This window comes from Lynx rufus, unplaced genomic scaffold (genome assembly GCF_022079265.1).
Source record: "Lynx rufus isolate CCGP_SWC_20201006 ecotype Redwood Valley unplaced genomic scaffold, mLynRuf1.p SCAF_3, whole genome shotgun sequence".
Taxonomy (NCBI): domain Eukaryota; kingdom Metazoa; phylum Chordata; class Mammalia; order Carnivora; family Felidae; genus Lynx; species Lynx rufus.
In genome coordinates, this window is record NW_025814845.1 from 114,812,881 (window position 1) to 114,834,675 (window position 21,795).

The following is a 21,795-nucleotide window of genomic DNA, read 5'->3' on the forward strand; positions in this document are numbered from 1 at the left end:
GTGCATATATATGTATATATGCACACATATATGTATATACACATATATAAGACACTCTACATTCTACAAGGCAAAACACACATTAGAACAACAGGGTAAACATGAGAAGCAGACATGTCTGGGATATTGGAATTATCAGACTAGGAATTTAAAACAATTATTATTAAAATGCTAAGGGCTCTAAAGGATAAAGTAGACAGCACGCAAGACAGATGGGTGATATAGAGAGATGGAAATCATAAGAACCAAAAAGAAATTCTAGAGAGCAAAAACACTGCAAGAGAAATGAAGGATGCCTTTGATGGGCTTATTAGTAGATTGGACAAATCTGAGGAAGGAATTTCTGCACTTAAGGATATCACGATAGAAACTTCCAAAATTGAGAAGCAAAAAGAAAAAAAAAAAACAAAACTGAAAAAAGAGAAACAGTATCCGTGAATTGTGGGACAACCACAAAAGGTGTAATATACATGTAATAAGAATATCCGAAGGAGGAGGGGAAGAAAAGTAAATGAACAGAAGCAATATTTGACACAATGACTGAGAATTTATCCAAATAATATCAAACACCCAACTATAGATCAAGAAAGTTCAGCAGATTCCATGGAGGAAAAATGAAAAAAAAAAAAAAATCACATCCAGGGATATCATTTCCAAACTACAGAAAAGGAAAGATAAAAAAAAATCTTGAAAGAAAGCATAGAGCATAAACACCTGACTAAAGAGGAACAAAGTTAAGAATTAATCTGACTTCTCACCAAGAAGAGAGTGGAGTGAAATATTTAAAGGGATGAGTGAAAATAAAACACCAATATTTTATTCTGTACCCTACAAATTTTCTTTCAAAAGTGAAGGGCAAATAAAGACTCTCAAAAAAAAAAAAAAACCCTCAGGTAGGGGCACCTGGGTGACTCGGTCAGTTAAGTGTCTGATTTCGGCTCAGGCCATGATCTCGATGTGCCTGAGTTTGAGCCCCACCCGGGGCTCTGTGCTGACAGCTCAGAACCTGGAGCCTGCTTGGGATTCTGTGTCTCTCTTTCTCTCTCTGCCCCTTCCCCACTGCCTCTCTCTCTCTCTCTCTCTCTCTCTCTCTCTCTCTCTCTCTCTCTCTCTCTCAAAAATAAGTAGACATTAAAAAAATTAAAAATAAGAGCCCTCAGGTAATCTATGGGCTCTGGGTAATGAGGATGTATCAACGTAGGTACATCAATTGTAACAAACTACCACTATGATGAGGGGCTATTGATAATCCTGGAGGCTCTGCATGTGTGGGCACAGCGGCTGTATGGGGGGATCTCTCTGTCTTCTGCTCAGTTTTGCTGTGAACCTAAAACTGTTCTATAAGCTAAAGTCTATTTTTTAAGAAATGTAATCTAGGCTTCTGCAGGTAACTCAGTCACTTCAGGTTGACATGTTCTCTTTGGTGTAAATGCTTAATTAAATAGAGATATTAATGATATGCCCTTTTATGTGCAGTTGCCTCTTGCCCTCCTCCTCCACGAGAAGCCTTCTGAGAGCAAGAATTTGCTGACGGGTCATCGCAACAGTGGGGGTAGGGGAATGCATTTTACGACCATCCTCACATTCCGATGGTCTAGATCACACTCCCTGTTAATTTTTTATGACCACATTGGTTCTTTTTGTATCCACAGCTGATGTAAGTGTTCCCATCTGGCTTTGGTGGGTGGACAGCCTCCTTGCTTATGACCAGAGCCCCTAGCATGGTCTTGATGTCTATGCATTCTCTTTGCTCCTTAGCTCAACCCCAGGCCTCCTATATAATCCAGTAACCTTCATTGTAATCAGATGTTCTTTATTAGAGCATAAAGCATTTTCTTGATTTTCTCCGCACCAGGTCTCTCCAAGCTTCGGGATGTAGCAGAAGACGTAATCCAAGCTCTCTTTCTGCATGGAAATACAAAACCTTTGCATAAAATCCTCTGGTCATCCCAACTGGGAAGCATTATAAAGCCATGCCTGCCATGTGGCAGCCGAGAACATACTCCCTCTCCTGAAATTACCAAAAATATGGGAGTAGGCTCCACTTTGAAGCCTGAATGTACTCTTCTCTGCTTTCCTCTAGCTGGAAGGAGAACTCCCATCTAATCCCTGTTCAGCAGGAAATTGCTCCTAAATCACCCTTCCTATTTCATAATATATAGTAAAAACTTCATGTGCAATCCTCCAAGCTTTTGTTCCAGATGTTTAAAGGAAAGAGTTTGGAATTTAGAAAACTGCTTTCAAGTGTTTGTCCTTTGCCACCGAAAGCCCAGTTTTAATTATATAATCTATAAAATGGACTTCAAGAACCTATTTTAAAGTGCAAAGGGTTGACTTTGACTATTTTGTCCTCCACATTCCAGATATAACGATATTAATGTGGTAATATACAGGGACTGGAGCAGACACCTTGCTAAGTGGTTGTGTGCAATATCATTTTTACATTCAGGATGTTTGGCAATGACATTCCTGAAGTATGGGGAGATTCAGGAAATCACCCAAGAATGCGGTTGGTGATGGAACCAGGAATTGAAACCAGACAGCTTGTATCCTGAGCCCATACCCTTTTCCCTCTACATTATACCATCGTAAGGTAATCTAGACTGATGGGGATCAGTCACAAACAAGGAAGTGAAAAAAAAAAAAAAAGAAATCCCACATCAAAATATTATCTATATATATACAAATACATATGATTTTTATATGCCTAATTTAATGAGTAGTAAAATGTATAGTTCTAATTCTTATTGAGGTTTCAATCACTCTCAACAAATCTTTCAGTCATCTACAGAAAATCTTGGGTTAAAGACCTTTATCTATTATTTCTTGATATGGAGAAATTCCCTAGATATAGGAATACACGAGAATGCACAATACTAGGTAAGCACATTCTCTTATCTCATGTCGTCTTCCTCCTCATTCGCTCTCGGTGTGTCACAGATTTCACTGATAAATGTTCATGAAGGTTAAGCTTTTTCCTTATGTCTAAAATTATGTTTTCATTTATATATATATTTACTTATATATGTATAAATATATATATATTTATTTATTTATATATAAATAAATATATATATATATATATGGCTTCCCTCTGTGATAATAACAACTTATAAGTATACATAGTGAATCACATCACGCTCCTTGAAATTCAATGGAGAAATAAGCTACCATAATTTAAATATAATCATGGGGCGTCTGGGTGGCTCAGTCAGTTATGCATCTGACTCTTGATTTTGGCTCGGGTCATGATCCCAGGGCTGTGTTATCAAGACCCAAGTTGGGCTCTGCGCTGAGACTAGAGCCTGCTTGGGATCACCCCCCCCCCACCTTTGCCCCTCAAACCCTCCCCGCCCCCACAAATAAATAAATAGGCATTAAAAAAAGCATAATCAGGAAATACAATACTTGGTAATAAGTACATTGTGACAAGTCCTAAAAAATCAAAATGTGAAGCTTGAATTCTAGCGAACAAATACTATAAGAAATTTCTACTCTAAAAGTATAATCATATTTTCTTCTCAATATGTGCCCCAAAAAAGAATTTTTAGGAGAAAGGAAAATGTGTTTACCTATCATATGATGCCTATCTTGATTTAAGTTATTATTTATACTCCATGTATTAAACTCCAGAAGGACTTACTGTGGTTTCATGTTTTTAAATACAAAGTACAACATTTAATATTTTCCTTGATTTAATATTCTTATTCCTATTTGAGATAAATTTTATTATGGAATTTTTAAATCTGCTTACGTGGTATGTATTACATCACTGAGACAACTTATTCTAGATATGTAAATTTAAAAATGCATACTACTAAGTAAAATTAAATATGAGTGAATGTGGAAGAAAAGACAAAGGAAAAACGGGTTCGGCTTCTGCGGGATTACACTCCCATCATATATCCAGTATCCCTGTTCAGTCAGGAAAATAGAAACGTCACCTGGTATTTCTCCTGGAGGAAATTTGATACAGGGAATAAGAAAAGGACAAGTTCCTCACTGATTTGTACCTGCAGTAAGTCTCCTTCAGCTTAGGCTATAGGAGCCCAGGGGAAATGATACCCCCTGGAGTACACAGTCATTCTCCTGCCATTCTCCTGCCACTGTGAAGGGACCCTGGAGCCCAAAGTTCCTCATGGCTGTCACTGGGGTAGATGGGGGCAGGGTGCCTTAGCCACGACTGCTGTATACAGCACCTGCCGCTACTGTTGCTTTGCTCTGCCCCACAGAACCCGTGCTGCTGTTGCAAACCTGCTGCCTGAGGAGGAACCCCGGAGCTCTCCCATCACCCTTTACCGTTGCTGCCAAGGCTCTGCTGAAAGCTCTACCCTCCTCAGCGCCCCCCCCCCCAAAAAGGTGTAGGGCTTTGGCTTCTCTCTTCCAGCCACTTTCCAGTCACCTGCCAGTGCCTTTGCCACACGGTCAGAGCCGAAGAGAAGCCAGCTGGCAAAGAAATTTCTAGAAGGTAGTCTTCAGGCATCCAGCCCTCTGTGATACAGATTGTGATTAGAAAAAAGAGCCGAGGGCAAATGCACAAATGACCCTGTGCCACCTCCTAAGTCGTTGCCAATGTGCAGTCTCCCTTTCTTGACATCAGTCTGTGGTATTCTCTTCAAAGACTCCTTATGTTGTTTTCTGTTCTTGCTCTTCATTTGGAAAGTGGAAAATATATTTGCATTCTTTTAGTAATGTCTGTAAAATTTAAAATTCTTGGTTGTTGCTGTATAAAATAAAATTTAAAAATGTAAACCTCTATCCAGCAATCTTGCTAAATTCATGAATTTGTTCTAATAACTTACTTACAGATTTTTTTTGGATTTCTAGATATACAATAACATCATCCATGAGAAAATGGCAATTTGTTTTCTACCTTCCAATAGTATTTATGCATGTTTTTGTATATTTACTTTTGCTTTGTTGCGTGGCTAAGATCTCAAGCATGATAATGAATAGAAATAATCGAGGGCATTCTTGTCTTCCTTTCCTCATACGAGAGGATTAGATTTCAGTATTTCACCATTAATATGATGCATGCTATAACATTTTTCTCTTTTAGAAATGTTATTCCAGAATAAGGAAATGTTATCCTTTTTTTAGTTTCCCAATTCCTTTTTATTTCACAAATCTTTAATTCGCTAAATGCTTTTGTTCACTACCTATTGTGAATATTATATGATCTCTCCCTTATTCTGTGAATGCATGAATCACTTGTTCCTTTAGGAAGGGCTACAGAGCTTTCTACCCCATGAACTGCTCTCCTTCTGTGAGCCACTGTTCTGGGCACCAGCCATGATGGTAGCCTCTTGATTTCTCCACTTGCCTTTGCCATCATGGCACCTTTGTCCTGTGAGTGAGCCAGGGTGAGGACCATCTTGGGCCAAGTATTCTCAACCTTCCTGGATGTAGTAGAGGCTGCATCCTATGGATAGGGGCAGGGTGGAAGAAGGTCGCCCCTGAGTTCTCATCCATACTCGCCAGGAATTTAGTCACTTCAACTTGTAGTTGGAAGGAATGAAAAATGCTGGTGACTCCGCTGGGAATGTGATAAAGTAAGCTTTGATTGGAGCTGAAGGGACAGGGAGGCCCATCTTCTTGGCCACACCCACCCAGGATGAAGCTTCTGTTAATCTGAACTAGAATGGGGAAGAAAGAGGAAGTGGGTTGTGGCTCAAATACCACAGATGCTCACATATAGCATCTTGCATTTTAGCAGATTTTATTGAGTATATGTTTCTTCCTTTGCTTCTTTGCTGTATGCCATTATGTGTTTTTCCCGAGAATTTAAATGGTTGGATTTTGTTTTAGAGTTGTCACTAGTGTTGCTCGTTTCACTGGAGATGAGGTCCATAGACTCCTCACACTGGCATCTTGAAAAGTGAAACTCTCCTGAGTAACAGTAAGATAATATCATGATGATCTGAAACTAGTTGAAGTCTTTATAGCTGAGCCTTTTATTTTTTTGTATCCCACTAATTTATTGTTATGACCCCGGTACTGAGACCATTATGACTAAGGGTATTGATATTTCTCTGCTACCTATTGATTTAAGAAAAAAAAAACTTTTAAAAATGTATTTTCGCATCAGGAATAACCGTATAGCTTTATGCGCACTTTATCCTCTACCAGTACATTTCCAGCATAATGACAGAGTGAATTGGTATCAGAAATGAAATAAAAACTTCTAATTGCATAAGGGGCCAACTAAAAGGAAAATTTATGCTAATAAATAGCTGTGTGATCTTGGGTTTATGATGGATGATTATACGATTTTGAATAGCACAATCCAGTTCTCTAAACGTAAGTAATTATTTCCATTAGTTAAAATAATCCAGAAGAATCTTTGGACAGGCTTGGGTCATATAATTCTATAATTAGAAATGATCTCACTGAGCCCTTGGTCCAACCATTTCATTCATAGCAGCAAACATGGAAGGTCATTTGTCAGTGTGAGACTTGAGACCAAATTCACATCTATGATCAAAGATTACTATAACATCTTCTACTAGGCTGTTTTTCTGTTATTTTCAATTTAATGACTTTCATAATATAATACGGCTAAAAGTTAAATTGTATCTTATTATAAATGTGGATAAATCGGTGGCTCCCTGGCCCTATTATTTATTTTTGACATTTAATCTGAAGGCCCCATTTAAAGTCGGTAACTACTAAGTTGATATAGTTCCTTTTTCTCCATTACTATTTTTTTAAATATCTATAATTCTGATGCTTTATGTTATGTGTCTTTTTCAAATATAATTTTATTTTATAATTCTGCCATTGTTAGGTTATTGTCATTATTGGTTTATTATAATTGGTATTTGCAAAATATTTATTAAACTCCTCAAAATGTGTTGGCATGATCATTTCTATTCTTTTCTAAATAAAGGTTATCGAGTAAGGCATATGTATTTTTCCTTTCTTGTATTTTCCCCAGTTAGTTGCATAGCCCTCTATAATTACCTTTCAGTTTATAGCAATTCAGTCTCATCCAAGCTAAAGGGCTGCCAAGTAATATACAAATAAAATTTCTTATTTAAAAAAACTCAGTTGCATTTTTATACACATAAATAATGTGTGCATATTACTACTATGCCTTTCTCTTTTAAAATGATAACATAGTATACGACCTCAGAGCATAGGGGCCTCAATTAAAATGTTTTAATTCATTTCCTACTTCAAGTTACAACCCATCTCTCCCCCTGCCCCATTATTCCTTATTCCTACTCTACTCTTTTCCACATTACACTCATCACTGTCTAATAAAGTGTATTTCTTCCTTACGTATTTTTCCATTATTTATTTTAATTGTGGCTTACTATCTTCTTTCTTCCTATCATTCTACTTAAATGTAAGCTCCATAAAAGTAAAGATTTTCATCTGCTTTCATCTGTTGACTGAGGTCTTTGACGTGATTAGGGCAGTGCTTGGCTTTGTTAAATGACTTAACAATGTCTATGGACTACCTACTGCATTTAAGGCACTAGGCTAAGCTGGGAGAGGAACAAGGGTTACAGCACTTGAGATATATACATATAAAATATATTTAATAAGCGTAGCCTTTATTTTATCACTATAGCAAGATATCAGCATTGGTAGCACACCTGGGCCCTTTACCTTCAAATTAATTAAAGAGAATTTGTAATATAACCCACATCAGGAAAAGAGCCAGTATCTCTTGGTAAAGAAATCATATTATGTTAACAGGTGGAATAGGATTATCTAATATAGGAAACTAATCTCTACAGTGTAAGATATTAGATTTTTAAAAAATACTCCTTGGAGGATAAAACAAAAAACAAAAAACAAAAACAAAAAAACAAAAAACTAGTCTCCCCAAATTGGATCATTTGCTTGTCCCTTCTCTGTCCAAGAGATCACTCCTTCACTCCAAGTGAAGTCTTCTCGTAGAGCCAAAGCACTTTCAACCCTATGGCTTAATCTGGAGCACGAAAACATTCATTTGAACAATTTTTCTTAATTCTTATTCACATGTTAGGAAGCTTTTTAGGTTTGGGGAAATAGTAGTGCACAAAACACACTAAATATCTGTTCTGTAATTTATGAGACACAAGAGTGGACTTGGGACTCAACGGTTTCCAAAAGAGGGGTAAATTATTTTAGAAAACGTAGAAGATGGGACCATAGGAGACCTAAAGGCCATTAAAAATGAATGACAGATAGATGATAGATGGTAGATGGCCAGATAGATGATAAATAGATAGATAGATGATAGATAATGTTGATAGATGATAGAGAGATAGATAGATAACCCAAGAGAGATAGTGGGGAAAGAAAGAAGAGGTAGAATTAGGAATGAGGATTTGTTCACATGGCAACCCCCTGGAAGTTTATGTGTCATTCCTATGAGGCTCCCTTAAAAAGCCTAGGCCAGCAATGTGAAATACAGTAGCTGCTAGTGATATGGGCCAATGAGCACTTGAAACATGGCCAATATGGCTTTAGGTATATGCAGCAAAGGCCAGGAATACTAATATATGGGTCATCAGAGCAATCAGATTCAGATTTATCCCTGGGAGTCAAAACAGATTGCAAAAGTCCATACTTTCATGAGAGAATGAAACACAACAGAGGCTGGAAAACTTGTGTCAAAGTCCCCTTTGTCCACCACTAATTACACCTTCAAAAACATTAAATTCGAAAAGTCCACACCTGTACAAACCAAGTTAAAGGTATGCTATGATCTCATACAGAGGGGTGGTGGGAGGGGGGAAGGGCTAAATGGGTAAGGGGCATTTAGGAATCTACTCCCGAAATCATTGTTGCACTATATGCTAACCAACTTGAATGTAAATTAAAAAGATAAATTAAATAAAAATATGCTATGATCATGCAGGCATGTATTCTGTGGCTTCTGATTCAACACTTCTCAGAATGTGAACATGCTTATGTTTGTAGATAAATAGCTGCCAGCACCCACCTGAAATAGACAACTATCATGGTCCGTCATCCCACACCAACAGCGACAGGTAGCATTAGATATACTTTTATCCTGAGATAAGGGAGTAACAGGATAGGACACCCTCATCTTGTAAAAACCCAATTTAAGAAGTAATATGGTTGATAAGTCCTCACCCCATAACTACCACTGCCTTGTCACTTTTTTTCAGAACATACCCAAAAACACCATCCTGTGGGACAAAAGGAAAGAATTTATCAAACTGTTTTAGCCTAAAGGAAAATATCTTAACAGGCAAGTCAAGCTCCTAACCAAAGCATGAAGATCTCTGCCATTATCCTTAACAGGGGGTTGGTTACATGACAATTCACTGCCAGTCAGCACAGCTTTGGGCCCCACAAGGCAAATCTACTTTTGAAAAATCTGTGTTGATAGCATCTTCTTCATTTTGAGCTCCAATTTCTCAACCTGAAGCTTTCACATATTCCTCCAAATTCTTCTCTTAGTCTCTTTGAAACTGCATTGAATAAATCTAACTTATCTCTTCCAAGAAAGTGCTTCAAATATGTCACGTTATAAGCACTCTCTCTCCTTACCTTTTCCCTATCTACCAGAATCATCTTCCCGAAGTTAAATATTCTTCATTCTGTCAATGCTTTTTCATCTGATTTAACTTTGACGTGTCTAATGTTCAGCAAAACAGGTTTGGGTTTGTTAGTTTTTCCTTCTGATCTACTGTGAATCCAAAACTGTAGATGTGAATTTTATTTTTTGCCTCTAAGTGTTCGGTTCTTTGGTTCCTATTGATTTTGCTACATTTAGGAAAAGAGACTTTCCCAAATTTTTCAGCATTTCATTCTGAATGTTGCTTTTATCATCCAAGAGTGTAGCTATAGCTGCAGCTTTTGCAACACCTGTAGATTTTATTCATCTGACTTATTTCTAAGCTGGAGACAACATGCTGAATAAAATAAGGCGACAACTAAAAACCTAGATAAATAATACCAGTAGAAATCTTTCATTCTGATTAACAAGAATGCATTATTTTCTCCAGATAAGCTTTTACAATTTGGAAGGTAAAAGATGTGACAGACATTTGCTGAATGTTTCTTATGTGCTAGATCTGCTTCTAAGACGATGGAGGCTACAATGAATAAAATGGAAATAAGATAACATTTACAATATGAAGGAATTCATTCATGGCACCACAGGATAGGTTAAAAACTAAATAATTGTCAGTTTGTAATTAGTGTTATCATCTAGAAATACATGAAACTATATTTCATTTAGGATCTTATTAGGCTGCAGGTAATAAGAGCCTAACTATAATGACTTAAGAAATTAAAGGTTGGTTTTTGTTTTCTTTTGGTTTACATGTAACTGTAGTGGGAGTTGGTTGTTAGTCTACTTCATCAGCTTTGGGATATCAGAGACCAGGTCTTTGTGAGTCTCTTATCTTTCCCATAATGATCACAAGACTGCTAGAACAGCCCCAGCCATTATGTCTGTGTCCACTGCCAGAAAGAGAATAGCATCCAAAAAGGGAGGATTCCTGTTTCAAGAAAACAAGAGTTTTCCCCACATTGAAATGTAATTTGTGGCTTATTGGCAAGAGCCATATCATATGGCCATGACTGGCTAGAGGTATCGAGGAGGAAGGGGATTGAAATGGGGGTTGGCTAAGCTTACAAACAGTATCTACCAACTTATGGACATGTGGGCTGTGGTACCCAACTCCACCTAAATGACAGGCAGAGGTTAGAGAAGATCTCTTAGAGTTACCTCACTGAGTCACAGAAAAATGAATGAAAGTTTGTCAGATGCATAAGAGACGAGGATGAGATGAGCAAAGATTATCGTAGAAAAAAAGTGACAATATTTACAAATGCAGAAGGGTATAAGAGACAATGAGATATTGGTTTAGGAAAACATGACAGGGTGGAAGGATATAAGCCTGTGTTTTGTTCTTTTCTCATTCTGTACATGACAGAGTCCTTTCAGATTTAATGTCCGCCGGGAAGAGGGCAAGTGGACTGCACTTGATCCTAACCTCAGCGCATTCCGCATTATGGCTAATTCCTCTATCAGAACTTTTCCCAAGTGCTGTCTAACGTTCATGACTTCCCATTTTTGATATCCCTTTTACTTATTGTATCAAGTTTTTAATGGAGGCAGAATCCTTCTCAATCCTCATTGCATTGTTGTCCTGTCCTCTGCCTAAAGCTAACATTTTCAGTCCTGTGAGAAAAAAAAAATCAGTTTTTCATTTATATTCTTAAGATGATTTGAATCAGTCACCTGGCACTTATATCCTGTTACTTTAAAACTATTCTTGATGAATATTGACTATGGAAGTAATCTTCAATGAAATGTACTTTGAGAAATATTGGCTATGGGAGGCAGAATTCTAAGAGAACTACCAGGATCTCACCCCTGTGTGTTACATTCTGCAAAATCTCCTCTCTGTAAGTGTATGAAGAACCTGTGACTTTCTTCTAGCTAATTTAATATAGCAAAGATAATGGGATATCCATCCCTTAGTTAGGTTGCATTATATAGCAAAGGTAATGGGATGTCACCCTCATCATTATATTATGTTATGTAAGATTCCTTAGCAGACTAATAGGAGACCCTGCTCTGCTGGCCATGAAAAAGCAAACAGCCATGTTTTGAACTACCTATGGAGAGAACTCTGTGGCAAAGAATTGCAGGCAACCCCTAGAAGCTGAGGATAGCCTGCAGCTGACAGAAAAAAGCTCCAGTCATATAGCTACGTGGAAATGAATTCTGCCAACAACCTCAATGAGAAGAGAAGTGAATCCTGCCTCAGTCGAGCTTCTACATGAGAACTCAGCCCAATGATAGCTTGAGCGCAGCCTTATAAAAACAGATTAGGAATGCCCAAGGGTTCTTTACATATACAAAAATTAAGCCACACATTTGGCCTTGAAACTCCTGGCAATAATATAAAAAGAAAAAAAAACACATTTACTTACTTTATTTTTGTGGTTTAAACACACTGTTTCTTTTCCACATAAATAACAAGAGTGAATCAGCATACCTCTGTATTCAATGTTGTAAAAGCTTCATACTCTGAAGTTCAGAACTCTGGTAAAGTCTGAGCTGGAGTACATGGTCTAAATGCTCCAAGCAGAGCTATCTAACTCCGTGAATCTGAAGTCTTGAGAACAGCACACTCATTCACGACTGAGAAAAGATAAGGAGAAGAGAGAGAAAAAGGGAGAAACAGAGCAGAAGAAAGTACCACATCCCAAGAACCACTGAGGAACCAGATCCACTCAGCTGCATGGAAACAGGAAGTGGAAGAGAAATTAGAAGCTGAACTTGGATGTGCCTAGGGTTTCATTGCCCCATAACTCCACCCACAAACAGTATGTCCTGGCTACCTGCACTGCACACTGCACACACATTCATTCATGTTACTAAGGACTAATCTAACTAATATGTCTAATAAGGACTAATATGACCTAATAAGGACTAATCTAACTAATATGTCTTTCTCCCTTGGAGGGGCTAAGAATGGTATCTGCAGAGGTGAGTATGGCCTGAGGACAGCATAACATCCCCAGCTCTTTCTTATGCTCTCTCATTTTTATTTTATATTCATCTATATCCAATAATAGCTAAGTCAAGTTTCAACTGGGGAAATGGTGTCTATTGTAGGAGAAGAGATATTTGGTAGCCTCCAAGTCCTAGTGAAGTGGAAAATTGGGTTTTTGCTCACTAAGTTCTTGAAGTATGTCAGAACAGGCATCCAACATTAACTCTGAAACACACTCAATACTGGGTTAAATTTTCTCCCTTTTATTTTTTTTAATTCTTTTTTAATGTTTATTTTTGAGACAGAGAGAGACAGAGCATGAGCATGGGAGGGGCAGAGAGAGGGAGACACAGAATCTGAAGCAGCCTCCAGGCTCTGAGCTGTCAACACAGAACCCGACGCGGGGCTGGAACCCACGAACCGCAAGATCTTGACCTGAGCTGAAGTCGACGCTTAACCAACTTAGCCACCCAGGCGCCCCAAATTTTCTCCCTTTTCTACTTCAAATTTCAATTTATGCTCGGCTACATGATCCAAACATGGTTCACAAGAAAGAATTACACAGTTTACAGAATGTCTTAGATCCATTCTTTCAATTACAAGTAACCAAACACCATCCCAAGTGGAGCGTAAGAAAAGCAAGGAATTTACTGTGTCACCTAATTGATAAATCCAGATGTGGCACAGCTTCAGATGTGTGCTGCAAAACATGACATCAGGGCTTGCTTGCTCTCCATCTTTTAGTTCTTCTACCTTTGTATTGACTTAATTCCCAGCCAGGTTCTTTCCATGCCATTGAAAAGACAATCAATATCGTCTCAGTGCGTACATCTTTCTACCTTACTAATCCTGAAAGACAGATTTTCCAGAGTGTAATAATGGTTAGTACTTTGGATTCTGCAAGAGAGATAATCTGAAGGCTTATATTACAAGCTTATCCTGAAACAATAATTCATGATTCTGATTGGCCAGGACTCAGAATTGCCACTGCCCTGGAGTCAGGAGTAGATCAGTCCCTCCCAATCACATGGCCTGAGAAATGAAGTAGGATGTCTCAGTAAAGCAAAACAGGAGCATTTTGTTAGTGAAGGGAGAAGGGATACCCAGAGGACAAAAATAACAAATGTTTCAGGCACATTTCAGCCATTATATTCCGAATATAAGAATGGAGTTTTTTCCCAAATTTGAACATAATGAACAATATTCCATTATCATTCTACCACACAGAAAGTAAAATGCCCAATAAAAATTCTGTCTCCTCGTAAATTAAAGTAGTAAAATATTAAAGTCCAATATTCTTCCTTTAACAATTTTCTTTTTTGGCTTAGTTCAACTCCACAGATTTCATTCAGAAGTCAGGGTAAATCAAAGACTTTTATCTGGCATTATGAGGCTTGAAAAATACATTATCCACTGAAATAAATGTAACTCTTAAACATTTCCAAAGTTTAAATAATCCATGACAGTTTCTTGTTTGTCAAGAGACAAGCTAGTATATAATAGCCCCTACCTCTTAATGTTTAGAAAACACAAACAATTCCTAGCTAGCTAGGCACATAACTGCATTGAATAAAGTTGGAATTGTGTTACTAAGGAAAAAAGGAGAGTAGATATTGTGGGAAAGGACCAATCTTTGCCACAAGGCATCATATTTATTTCCTTACATGCTCAGTAGGAGACAAGAAAAACAGACCCGAAGTCCAAGGCATCCTTCTAACTAACACGACTATTTACACAGTTTTTATATTGGTAGGTTAAATAAAGACAAAAGAGATCATAGCCCACGGGTTAATTATCACAACAATAGTGAGAAAATTCAATTGCCAATGACAAGTATGGTCTATAAATGTAAGTGAACAAATATATTTTTCTAACATTTATGTTTTATAAGCTTTGTTTGCACTCATAGCTTAAAGTTCAAAGGGCACATTTTAAGGGAGAGCAACAGAACCTTTGTAGCTAACAGCTCAAAGTGAGAGGAGACTCTGATCTTCTTGATAAAAGATATGGGAACGAAAAATCATAGTGTTAATTGCAGAATCCATAAGGATTATATCTGAACATGGCCTTTGTTTTTCTTGGACAATTCCCTAACAAACGAGTGGTCAGGGTTTGGAGAATATTTACAAACCCACTTTTATTCCAAGATTTTATCATCAACCATTATAACATATATTTTAATTGTAACCAGGCAATAACTAAAGTTTCATTATGATTTTTATTTCCACTGGAGGTTAGTTGTGCTGCCATTTGCTCTCCCATAAACCTTCAGGAAGCCCCAGGGTGTCCTTATCTCTGTACGCTTCTCCTTTACAATTCCCAAACCGGAACTGTTTGCGGGTCAATGAAAAGCAACTATGTCGGCCAGATGCTTTGCCTTCATCTCACCTTTCCTCAGAATTTAATTCCCTAGATCTTGGATAGTCTTCACTACCCTGGAGTCAGCGTACAAATTCTTTCCCAACTTTGATTTTGTTGCTCCAGTAGGACCTGACTTCACCATTTCCGCAGCCAAGGCCAAGAAACAGGATAAAACGTAAAAGGTTAACATAATTCTTGTCAACAAATTGAAGATAGATGGAATCTTTAGCAGTTGGTCAGGTTCTGCCTACCCAGGTTCAGTACTAACAATCTAAAATCCAAAATCTTCCCCCAAAAGGGATCTGTCTGTATTTATCTTGGCCTTTGTGATTTGTAGCCAGAGTTGAAGAAAATCTAATTTGGGGAGAATATTTTTTGACACTAATTACAGCTTTTCCATATCCATAGGGACCTCTAAGCTCTAGGAAATAGCCTTAAAGTCTTGGTCTGTGAGAGTGCTTGCCCCTCAGAAGGGAATCTCCATCCTTATTCTGCTTGAAGTTACCACCTACCCAAGATCACTAACACCCAGACAACTGTCTCTATAGCAACACCAAGTCATGTATGGTAATAAATAAATAACTACATTAGCCAAGTCTGTAAAACCCACCAGTACATCAACCATCTACCTGTAGAGAATGTTGGCCCAAGTGATATCTCTCTTCTTAGAACTTCACACCATCCCTAATATCTTTGGGATGATTTATTTGTTATCGGTGTTAAGCTACCTCGTAGCATAAAACAAGGAAATGGAAGAGAAGAACATGTTCACATCACTTTTGGTTAAATAAGTCCAACAGTTAAGTACACTTCTATAACAATGTACCCTCCTTTTAAGGCACTTATTACAATCAAATGTTTACATTTATTTGTCTTATTACTTAACTATATGACTGTCTCCCCCACTAGACTCTCTACTCTTTGAGAGTAAGAAATATGTCTGGTTCACTCACCATTGAATTAGTAGGACATAGTACCATGCCTAGCATATAGTAGGCATTCAATACTTACTTGCTGCATGGAGAAATGAATAATGCTCCAGTAACATCTAAGCCTGGACTGGCTAGATTAACAACTCATTCTTGTATATAGTAAAGTGCACTAGGCCTAAAACAATAACTTGCGAAAAAGCACCTCTACAAATACGAAATCAGTTTGATTCTTCACATGAATTTTCAAATAGAGAATACTAAATGGACAATGTCAAAAAAAAAAAAAATCCCTGGGGCACCTGGGTGGCTCAGTTGGTTAAGCGTCTGACTTTGTGGCTCAGGTCATGATCTCATGGTTCATGAGTTTGAGCCCCATTCAGCTCTGTGCTGACAGCTCAGAGCCTGGAGCCTGCTTTGGATTCTGTGTCTCCCTCTGTCTCTGCCCCTTGCCCGCTTGCCCTCTGTGTCTGTTTCTCTCAAAAATAAACATTTAAAAAGAAGAAGAAGAAGAAGAAGAAAAAGAAGTACAGAAATTGGATATAAGCAGTAAGAGACTTACGTATCAATTCGTTATTGCCATGCCCATGATCAGTGAATTCTACAAAAGTAATGGAATGTGACTGTGACAATTAACACCAACAAAGCAGTACTTTATTACAGATGCTTAAGAAGCTTTGGCCTAAGTGGTTTAGCTTGGAAAGTTACAATAAAGGTTTACCAATTGTTTAAAACAAACAAAAGAATTTCTATTCATAAAATTATATAAAATATGTTTTGAATAATAAGTTTATTAAATATCTGCTAGATTAATTATTTGCATAACATGTCAAAAGTAGCCAAATGAATTGACTTATTCTAGACAACGTTATCAAAGACAATGATGTTAATTACAGATTGACTCACCTGTTGTTGTTTTTCTTAATGTTTATTTTATTTTTGAGAGACAGAGGAACAGAGCACAAGTGGGGAGGGGTAGAGAGAAAGGTAGACACAGAATCCAAAGCAGACCCCTGGCAACACGGGGCTCGAACTAAAAAACTGTGAGATCATGACCTGAGCCAAAGTCGTACGCTTAACGGACTGAGCCACCCAGGCGCCCCACACATTGATTCATCTTAAGGCATTCCTTTTGACAGTAGCTGGAGAACAGGAGGAATTGTCCATTTGAGCCAAGTAAACCAATAAATTAGCATTATATGACCAATAAAATTTATTTTCAGGTAGAAACATAAAGTTTGTTCTTTTTACTACTACAACTCTTCTTACAAATAAACTGTCTCCTAGGAAATATGAGGATTATTTTGAGAAATAGAATTTGGGAAGAGATATCAAAGCCTGAGTTTCTTATAACGAATTTTGGAAGCTGAATGATTTCTTTATTTCAGTAAAATCTGTGTCTTTCAATAATGACTTCTGGAGGGAAAGGGAAAAATACTGGCAATAGTCAGGAATGTAAGGTAGTATTGAACTTGCTTCAAGGTCGATCAAGTCCAAGACACAAGAAGAAGAGAGAAATTCTGAAAGCGGAGCCAGTTACATCAATTGTCATTCAGGAGGATGTTTGTCGGACTCCTCTAGAAGTATGTGAAAAGTGAGATCAGAAGTTCAATGAGTCTTGAAATATAACTTAAAATGAGATGGAATCAGACATCTCAAAATTATAATTTGTTCTGAGTGCACGTCTAGTAGCCTAACTCTTTCAGTGGTCCTGTCTGATGGTTGGTAGAAGAAGCAGTGACCAGGCGCTCAAACTGAGTTCTTAGAAGATCAACACAAAGTCCCCAACCACAGAGTCCAGCTGTGACCCGAAGAGTCACATAGTGTTCTGGTCCTAAGCCCTCTGGAGAGTGTGAGAGTAATGAGGGTCAATAGTTGAATAGGTTCAGTAACCTAAAAATTCCTTACTATTCATGCAACATGATGACCAAAGATACTCATTCCTATAGTTTGTAGAGGAAACTCACAACCTTTAGAGGCAATGCTTAAAACATTAATGGAGTGAAGATTCAGAGAAGTTTATATGAACATAAAATCTGAAAAGGACTTGTGAAGTGTTTGAATCATGCTGTTCTCGGGATTATTTTTGTTAAATTCTTTTTTTTTAATTTTTTTAATGTTTATTTATTTTTGAGACAGAGGGAGACAGAGTGCGAGTGGGGGGAGGGGCAGAAAGAGAGGGAGACACGGAATCCGAAACAGGCTCCAGGCTCCGAGCTGTCAGCACAGAGCCCGATGCGGGGCTTGAACTCACGGACCGCAAGATCATGACCTGAGCCAAAGTTGGACGCTCAACTGACTGAGCCACCCAGGCGCCCCTATTTTTGTTAAATTCTTTAACAAACAGATAACTGAAGGTCCAAGTCCTTGAGTTACCCAATTAATTACAACTTGTTAGTCAAGTGTACTATGTGAAGAAGTTGAGGAGTGTTCCAACCAAAGATGGACCTAAAATTTACAAAATTTTGACCATTTTCCTGTCTTATCAAGATGGACCAACTTAAATGTAGCTCAACACTGTTTGAGAAGACAAACTCAGAATGTACTCTCTGAATTTATTGTATTTTAAGTATTTGGCAGCCGTACAGTAACAGGTCAAATAGGATAAGAATTTGAGACCCTTTCCTGTGATTCTGTCTCACCAGCCTTGTTGACTTTCTTTTTTGCTGTTGTTTTTTTTTTTTTTTTCCCTCGGCACACAGCACTTATGAAACCAGGAACTTTAGGTCTAAGACCCACATCTTTCCAAACATGAAACAGACCAAATGTTATCAAGTATCTGTTGATAAGAGAAGAAGAATCTTCACCTTCAAGAGATTCATGGCAGGTTGAAACATTCTAGGAAAAAACAGAGTAGAATAAAAATGTTCCTCACTCTTTCTAACTCTTCTCAAAATTATCATTTCAATGGTCAATATGAAGATATGGCCAGACTCAAGAATACCTACAATCACGTCAAATAAACAAAGACATTTAGTCTAAGCCCAGGACAAAGCAAATAATGAGTTCATTATAACATAATCAGTAACACCCATCTCAGGGGTTAACATACATGTGAATTTTTCCTAAATATAAGGAAAAAATATATATATATATTTTCTAAATATTTCCAAATTTGCCCCATAGTCTGCCATTTAATGACGCAAAATTTTATATGTAAATGCATTGAGACCTAAGTGTTCCATTAAATTGACCCAGCTCTTTGTCAAGAAATGCAGCATCTTAAAACAGTTTTCCTTAGATCTGCTTTTTTTCTTCTACAGCTTTTCTTGTACCCACAAAAGTTTTCACAAATAATTATAATGCATAATATGTAATTAAATTAAAATGTTATCACAACTTAATTAAACATCAAAACAGGCACCCTCCGCCTTGGTGGGAGGGATAGATGCATAAAATAAATCATATACAAAACCAAATCCGGGAGGAAAAAACTTTGCAGGGATATATGGATCAAAGAACTTAACAGCTCTGTCTTTACCATTTTCCCCCTTTATAGTTGAAGAGAAAAAGGCATAAAACTTTGCACTTGAAGAAAGCTATTTTATAAAATTTCAGGTTGCCTCTACACCTACAGTATTGAAATCCACCCCAAATCAAACAACCTACACATGAAGACTGTACATTAGTCTTCCTGCCAAGCCACAATTCTGGAGATAAATCTTGGAATTTGGAAGGCAATCTCCACAGAATCTGCCAAATATGAAAATATACAACCATTATCTATATGCAGCTTAAAGTTCATTCTGTTGGCACCAATTGGATGAAATAACTCACTCCAGCCAAAGACAACGAATCTAGCAGGGTTTTTGAAGAAAGGGAGATTGCTGTCTTTCTGGAACAGGTCATGTGCACAGGTCCTGGGCAAGCTGGAAAGGAAGCCAAACAAGTTTTACTTCACACTATTTCTTTTTTTTTCTTTTTTAATGTTTTATTTATTTTTGAGACAGAGGCAGACCATGAGCAGGGGAGGGGCAGAGAGAGAGGGAGACACAGAATCCGAAGAAGGCTCCAGGCTCTGAGCTGTCAGCACAGAACCTGACTCGGGGCTTGAACTCACGAGCCGCGAGATCATGACCTGAGCCAAAGAAGTCGGACGCCCAACCGACTGAGCCACCCAAGCGCCCCCCTTCACACTATTGCTGAGAAGAATGAAACAGGGTATTGACTGGGGACAGCCTGGAGGTTCAAGTACCTACTATTTCATATCATTTTAATTAATTGGTGCTAATCTGTGTGATTTAGAAAAAAAACCTATATACTTCTAAGAGAGTTGTAATTCATGCTCTTTTTATTTTTCTAAATCTAATGCTCTGCTTAGCATGGTTCTGCTTTCAGAGCACACCTTGTTGATCTATGCTTAAACTGAACTGTACACATTCTAATCTCTGAGAGTTTTTATAATTATAACTATTCTTAAATTATACACATCAATAATGCCAAAGACTATTAAGTATACTAGATCACTTCACATAACAGGAGTTTGAAGTCAAACTTTTACTCGGGGAACTGTCATTAACATTTTTCTGTAGTCCCTCTTCTACTAAGACATTCTTTAGTTTATATTGGAGCCCAGTCAGTTTATGTAGCTTATACTGGAGCCTGGTCAAATTCTTCCACACTCTTCCTGCATTTCTTTATATAACGACCCCCATTCCCCAAACTCAATCTCTGTTGTTAATTTCCTGAGGATTGTATAGAATGTTGTCTAAATGAGAAACATCAGTTCTAAGGATGTAGGCAATGCTTTAATTGATCAGATAAACATGGTCCATTTAGTTTTGCTTTAACTCAGACTTCAAAGTACCAAGCTGTATGTTTGCTTCATTTTGGCAGAAGCAAAAAGCCTGAAACTCTTCAGGAGGTAAGGAAGCAGTGGAAATTAGGCATCTGCCCAAAATCTAGGATGAAGAATAAACACTTAAAACCTATTTTAATTTCTACTTTGAACTGAAAAGAAAAGGACTCATGAGAACATTTGAAGACAGGAAAAGGACAATTTTCAAGACCATGAACTTGAACCCATTTGACAGCAGAGGATGTGGTTTCAGGGCCACAGAATATTGGTCTTTCTTCATTAAAGTTCCGTCAGCCCTATCAAGATGAAACACGGGTTCTAACATTTCCTTCACTCTTCCACCTGCTGTGTTAGCCCTGGGTACCGACTTGCCTGGGGAGGATTTATACATGCACTTTTGAACTTCTAATAGAGTCTCTCTTTTGAGTAACCATTTAAAAGAAGATTAAATTTAATTAGACTGTATCTTTTTCCTGTGACATGCTGCCTTCAAAGTCCACTTTATTACATTCTTCTACCCCAGCAGTGTACTAATGCTGGCTGGCACAGGGCACCTTCAGATGCAGGAGGAAAGGAAAGATATAGTTATACACACACACACACACACACACACACACACACTTAATCCCTTGGGAGCATTTTGGGGATGCCTGACATCTGACATCTGTGCCAGCCCAGCAACACACCTGAGCAAATGTGACTCCAGGATCCATCGGGACTTGTGACAACGCCCAGGAATAACCTGAGCTCTCCACGTGTCACCTTGGGTTCTATGATCTCACACCCTATTCGTTTCTTTGTTTCCATGTTCCCTCATTCGCTGAATTTGTTGATAATCACTACACATTGGTAGTGAGCACCCACCCACTTATGAAGAAACATTCGTTTTATCTGAAAACCTACGAGTGATTTAATTAATGATCATTCCAGTCTTAATTTGCTCTTGAGACTACATTTAGGCATTTGCTATTATTTCTTCAAGCACATGTCAATGTGCTAAAGATTAACGAGAAGCCCATACCTCAATCCCCGGTCATCCATGAGATCCTGTAGGAAATCTCTAGGTGTAAGATTCGGTAATATTTCTTTGTACTGGTAGACTTTTGAGAGAAGGGAAAGAAATATGACAAAAGAAGCAGACATAAAAAGAAAAGAAAAAGTCAGCATTTTCAACATGTACTGAAGACACATGCCTCTTAAAGAGGAAAGGAAAAGCGACTGCATT